The sequence below is a fragment of the Microtus ochrogaster genome, chromosome 6, assembly GCF_000317375.1.
Source record: "Microtus ochrogaster isolate Prairie Vole_2 chromosome 6, MicOch1.0, whole genome shotgun sequence".
NCBI classification, from domain to species: Eukaryota; Metazoa; Chordata; class Mammalia; order Rodentia; family Cricetidae; genus Microtus; species Microtus ochrogaster.
In genome coordinates, this window is record NC_022013.1 from 37293056 (window position 1) to 37300326 (window position 7271).

Sequence of the window (7271 nt, forward strand, 5' to 3'; positions counted from 1 at the left end):
TAATAATAATAAAAGAGTTTGAAACTTTTCCTTCCTTGTTTTTATGTTTTTTTTATTTTTCTAATCTTACATAAATTAGGTCCAGATAGACTTTATTCATATAGTTCCATAAAATTATTATTATCAAGATTATTGTACAACTATTTGTGAAATCCAGTGTTTAGCTCTGCCTTTATTTAATTCAAATTATCAAATAGGTCACATAGCTGAATAATTACCATGTTTTGTTTGCCTCATGTAATATATATATATATATATATATATATATATATATATAACCAATATATATATATATTGGTTAGAAAGAAACAGAAATTACTATTCAACTCTATAAAACATAGTTCAATATCTTTAGCTACTCACAAAAGTCAGAATTGTCATCACCAAGGCAATAAATGACAACAAAATTTGATATGGGTGGGGAAGGAAGGATATTTATACATTGTTTGTGGTGAGCAAACTAATAGAACCACTTGGGAAACCAGGCTGAATATGTCTCATAAAACTATAAATAGACTACCATATGAATCAGCTGTACCACACACTTAGACATGACCCAAAGCATTCTTAATTGTATAATAGAGATACTTGCATAATCATGTTTGTTGCTATTCTAGTCACAATAGCTGAAAATAAGTCAGTCTAGATGTCCATTGACAAATGAGTAGATAATTAAAATGTGCTATATATGCACAATGGAATTCCATATACCTAAAAAGAAAAAAAGAAATGTTGGAGGAACATGAATGCATCTAGAATGAATATATATATATATTTACATATATATGTATATACACATATATATTTATTTAAAACAAGACCTCATAATCTAATCTCTTTTGTTTAGCTTGTTTTCTGACAATTATCCAAAACAACTACAATCAAAACTTTAAATAAAGACAAACAACCATAATCCTTTTTTTTTTTTTTTTTGGAAATGTGGGCATAGTTTTCTAGGTTACATCCTGCTGACTCGGGACACTGAGACTCTTTGTGGACCAAAAGAAAATTTAGAATTATGGTCAAATCCTGACTGGAGTATTCTGTGAGACTGGATGGTTTCAGTCTGAAGTCTTGAGGCTGTTCTGGATGTAGAATTCAGAGGATATTGCAACAGTAGTACTATGAAATATTGTTTTATCTGGGTCATCCATTCCCATTGGAGATTTTTCAAGGGATTGTCCTTGATTAAACCTAATTTTTTTAAACCAAGAATGAATCCACAGCCTCTATTTCCATGTGGAAATAAAAATAAAACCTCTTACCCAAAGTAAGTCAAGACATTTTCAAAATATATAAATTAAATTGATCCAGCAGCATTCTAATCAATTTTTAGCAGCTGTTCTTACTTTCTCAATAGTCAAACAATTCAAAGACAACTCAATAACATATAGTATCCAGACTCTCTGTGTATTTTACATTTTTATGTGACTCTTTTCTTACTCTATTTCTTTTATTTTTTTAATTTTTGCTTTTTATTTTCTCTATATCTTTTTAGTTTCTCTATATCTTTGGAACCTGTTCTGGAACTAGTGCTTGTATACCAGGCTGGCTTTGAATTCACAGAGATCTACCTGCCTCTGGCTCCTGAGGGCTTGAATTAAAGCATGCACAATGGCCCAGCTATAATTTTAGGATTTTTTGAGACAAGGTTTCTCTGTGTATCTTTGGCTGTCCTGGAACTCACTCTGTTAACAAGACTAGCTTCTAACTCATAGAGATTTGCCTTTCTCTGCCTCTCAAGTACTGGGATTAAATCTCTATCCTTTTTCTTATCTCTCCCAAGCCTACATATATTTTTGAACACACTGTAAATTATTTGGAGTTTTTTTTTCTGTCTGTATATGTATTTACTGTATATATCTATCCTTTTCTGAAAACATAAATATTTAATTTGCTAAGCAATGCAGCTAGGATTGAAGCTGCAGGTTTGGTGACTGGATTCACCCTGTTTCTTAGCTGTTTTAGTCTAGCTTCGTGTTTGTGGTACTGGTGGGAGACATATCTATTACTATAACTCTGTGAAGTTTCTAGGTACATGCCACCACCATTAAGCCTGATGTTGGCTGTTCATAAACACCATTTACGTGTTTGATAGCATGGCCCCTTAAAAGAGCTCCAAGGTTTTTACTGCTAATGCCAAGTGAGAAAGCCTCTCTTAAAAGAGCCTCAGATTTGCTTGCTGCCAGCAAACAGCCTACTAGAAAAAAAAGACAGTTACCAAGAAGCTCTGTTTGACTCTGTTCTTATCTGTCTAGAATCCTTTTTTATAAAACTTTTTCTGTGGAAATTCTTGCCAAAGATTTGGGTGCCATTTATAGACAGAGATTGAGCTTTTATTTCCATGATGCCCAGATACAAATAGTTAAACAAAAATTATATTAATTATAACAGTATTTAGAGAATGGTTCAGACTTATTATTAACTAACTCTTACAATTTAAATAAACCCATCATTTTTGGCTATGTTTAGCCGCATTGTTTTGTATATTTTCTCAGTAAAGTATTTTCACTTTGCTTCCTCTGCATCTGGCTGATGGTTGCGTCTTCACCTTTCTTCTGCCCAGTCTGCTTGCCCCACCATACTGTGCTTGGCTCCAACCAGTCAGCATTTTATTAAACCAATATGAGTGACAAAACATAGTACAGAAAAACATTATCCCATAGCAGAGAGAGAGAGGGAATGAGGGGGGAGGAGGGAGAGAGAGAGAATGAGAAAGAATGATCTGTTCTGTACCTTTATATGTGTTTATATGTGTACGAGTACATTTGCCCCAGGTTTCTTAGAATGGTGTCCAAAAAATACCATTTCCAGGAGAGATGGTCAATTGGCATTCATTAAGCTGTTCATAGAAGAGGCTCCACCCAGCTGTCACTGGCATCTTTTTAGCTGCTGACTAAAATGCTTCCACTCTTTGGCATTTCTTGTGCCAGCATAGATATTCTTTTTCAAACATGGCAGAACTGTGACAACATCTACAGAACAATGCCTGAATGCTCAAAATCATCTTTACCATTATTATATTTTTTCTGATTAAACATTTATAGTTCATAAAATAATAATTGTTAATAATTCTCTGTAGATTTCTTCTAGATACAAGAGAATAAGCACAGAGATAGAAATTTGGGTTGGAGAAAAATGTCTTTGCTTGTAGTGCACTCTTCAGGCCAACAATATCACAATACCGGCATAGTAAATTTTTTTAAATAGAGAACATGCTTACCACCTACATTTCATCTTATACATGAATACATATGTGTCATTTTTTAACCAAAGAAAGAGCTACCAAAAAATTAAATGCTCTGATACTAATATCTCAAAAAGTGTAGTATGGAGAATTTCTTTACTCTGACATTATACTAGCTGAGGAATAAAACATTTATAAAACATATTAATTGGTATACTAATACACATACATCAATAATTATTCATATTATGAAGGTATTGTTTAAGCATGTCATTGAAATAGTATAATCCAATTTGAAAGCAGTATAGTGCTTTTGTAGAATTGAAATAAGTATTAAGAAAGAAATAAGGTTTTTTTCTTTCAAATTGTATATTGCTCTATGTCTAATAAGTACCATGTATTAGGTTAAGAGCACTATCCATGCCCAAAGAGAGAGATTATATTTGTACACATTTCCCATACCATTTATTGACATTAGTTTGGTATCACTATTCACTGGTATTTAGCATCATTTCTTCTGTTTATAAACACTAAAGAGCACTAAAGCATCCTAGAGGATCAGACAATTTCACAGTTGTACTACTCAGCTTTCCTGACTTTAAAAGTAGTGTTGTCTCTGGTTACTTTACTCATTTTGTCTTCCTACTTTCCTGCTTCCCCATCCTTAAGTCAGTGGGCAAGGCACAGACCTTTGGGCTTTGCCTAGGAGAATCCACATTAATTACTGCTCATCAGCATTCATCATGATGACAGCTCCTGTTAGCTGTGCTGTTTATTTTCTTCTCACCTTTTCTGCTTGGCTGTCAAATGGAAGAATTTTATGGTTCTTGAGGGAGCAATCCTTCTCTGTGACCAGCTGCTTGAACAGGGAAAAAAGTATCCTATCTTTAGTATTGCACTGGCTTTGTTAATTCCTTCTAAATGAAATGGCATAAAGGCAACAATTTAGAGTCCCTTTAATTGACTTCATTTATAACACAACAGTATAAAACCAACTAGAAAAATCTTCAACAAATTCTTAAACTCATTAAGTTTTTAAATACTTTTAAGAGATGATAATAGAATTTTTTCAGTGTGAAAATAATATTAAGACATTACTTGACTTTATAGTCAAATACTATTTTTTAAATTTATTTATTTATTGAGGATTCCTGCCTCCTCCCCGCCACCACCTCCCATTTCCCTCCCCCTCCCCCATCAAGTCCCTCTCCCTTATCAGCTTGAAGAGCCATCAGGGTTCCCTGACCTGTGGGAAGTCCAAGCAAGGACCGCCCACCTCCATCCAGGTTTAGTAAGTTGAGCATCCAAACTGCCCAGGCCCCCCCAAAGCCAGCACGTGCAGTAGCATCAAAAACCCATTGCCATTGTTCTTGAGTTCTCAGTAGTCCTCATTGTCCGCTATGTTCAGCAAGTCCGGTTTTGGATAAAGTCAAATACTATTTTATTCGTTATTTATTTTATTTTTATATTGGTGAAGAATATCAGATTTTAGGTTAATGTTTTTTTATAACTACACACTTCTTTAATTGTATCTTTATTATTGTATTTATTTGTGTGTGAGTTTATTTCTGTGTGCATGTATGTATGTATGTATATTTCTGTATAATCAGGAATATAGAGGCCAGTGGCCAAAATATAATGACTTTCTTAACAACTCCCCACAATATTTTTTGAGACAGATCATTGACTTAGTGGACATGCTGAGCAGCATATTACAAAGATCCACCTGCAACTACACAACCTGAAGACCACTATGGCTACAGATGCACACCACTGTAATCAACTTTTATATGAATCATAGGGATTCAAATTTAGACCCCATGCTCACACAGCAGGCACTTGTGTAACTAGGCTATCACACTAGCTCCTTCCATTTGAGAAACAATGTTTAATAAAACACATGCATGGATTCCTTTAATTTCAATTGAAAACTACCTAGGAATAGATTAAACTTAACACTAAACTGAAGCTTAACTTCAAATAATCAAAATAGACTTAAAAATTTGAAATTGGGCTCTCTGCTCCTCCCTGTTCTAGAGACAGCCGCTACTTTCCATGCAGTGCCAGCCTCGTTCCAGAGAAAGTCGGAGTGAACGGATTTGACGGTATTGGACGCCTGGTTACCAGGGCTGCCTTCACTTCTGGCAAAGTGGACGTTGTTGCCATCAATGACCCTTTCATCGACCTCAACTACATGGTCTACATGTTCCAGTATGACTCTACCCATGGTAAGTTGAAAGGCACAGTTAAGGCTGAGAATTGGAAGCTTGTCATCAACGGAAGGCCATCACCATCTTCCAGGAGCGAGATCCCACCAACATCAAATGGGGGGATGCCGGCGCCAAGTATATTGTAGAGTCGACTGGTGTCTTCACCACCATGGAGAAGGCTAGGGCCCACTTGAAGGGTGGGGCCAAAAGAGTTATCATCTCCGCCCCTTCTGCCGATGCCTCCATGTTTGTGATTGGTGTGAACCATGACAAGTATGACAATTCCCTCAAGATTGTCAGCAACGCTTCTTGCACCACCAACTGCTTAGCCCCCTTGGCCAAGGTCATCCATGACAACTTTAGCATCATAGGACTCAGGACCACAGTCCATGCCATCACAGCCACCCAGAAGACTGTGAATGGCCCCTCTAGGAAGCTGTGGAGAGATGGCCATCGCGCTGCCAAGGCTGTGGGCAAAGTAATCCCAGAGCTGAACGGGAAGCTCACGGGCATGGCCTTCAGCGTTCCTACCCCCCCCCCCAATGTGTCCGTCGTGGATCTGACATGCCCCCTGGAGAAAGCTGCCAAGTATGACGACATCAAGAAGATGGTGAAGCAGGCATCCGAGGGCCCACTAAAGGGCATCCTGGGCTACACTGAGGACCAGGTTGTCTCCTGTGACTTTAACAGTGACTCCCACTCTTCCACCTTCAATGCTGGGGCTGGCATTGCTCTCAATGACAACTTCGTAAAGCTCATTTCCTGGTACCACAATGAATTCTGCTACAGTAACAGAGTGGTGGACCTCATGGCCTACATGGCCTCCAAGGAGTAAGAAGCCTACCCTGGACCACCCCCATCCCGGCAACGACACAGCAAGAGAGAGGCCCTCGGCTGCTGAGCAGTCCCTGTCCTAACTAACCCTTGACACTGAGCATCTCCCTTACAGTTTCCATCCCAGACTCCCAGAATAGCAGGAGGGGACATGGGGAGCCCTACTCTCTTGAATACCATCAATAAAGTTCATTGCATCCCTCTTTAAAAAAATTTTGAAATTGTATCAGTTAATTTCTCTGTTTTCTAATATTTAAGATTACAATAAATTTGGAAATACATTCCTTAGATAAAACTTTTTTTGAAGTACAGCACTCTGGATTTTAAAGTCTTCCTCAGAATAAAATAGCAACCAAAAGTATAAAAAGGAAACAGATGCCTTAATTAAGAATTCAGCACAGAAATACCTCTAACGGTGTCCTCAAATATGATAAGAAAGCAGTTGCCTACCTCTGTGATAGCCATGGCAATATTGCATTGGTGGAAAATCATGCATTGCAGGTTACTATTATAGCATGTGTGCTCCGTAGTTAAGAGTTACATTTAGTGACTTTTTATTCCAGTGGCTTCCATAAGAATCGCTATTCTTTGAAACCTAGCAAGAATGGAGGAAGTTTCCAGGTCAGCTCGGTATGCTTTCTCTATGACTCACAACCATAATATGTTATGGTTTATCTTAGCAAAACAGGGTCTTGATATGTTTACCCTTTAGGACAAACAAGAACAAGGACCATAAACTGTATTATTTAGGAGCCACTAAAACATCTTACTTTACCAACAACTCAAAGGAAACATAAGAGGCATGTGACTTTGTTTAATAATCCATGGTTTCGGGAAGAAAAGACTATGCTTCTCTCTTTTGAGACTGAATTATCTCTCATTATTTTTGTCAGCTAGTGTTGTGTTTCTCTTCCTATTTTACTCCTTAGATATCTATTTTTTGATGGAGGTTTTCTTTGCCATTCTTTTTTTTTTTATTTTTGCGTTCACTGGGAAAAAAAATTAAAGAAAGTTTTAAGAAAAGGTTGAGTTTGAAGTAC

General features: G+C 36.9%; 1 pseudogene; it reads left to right on the forward strand.

The window, feature by feature from the left end:
- Nucleotides 1-5279: 5279 nt before the first annotated feature.
- Nucleotides 5280-6232, forward strand: LOC101980966 (annotated as a pseudogene).
- The last annotated feature ends 1039 nt before the right edge of the window (nucleotides 6233-7271 follow it).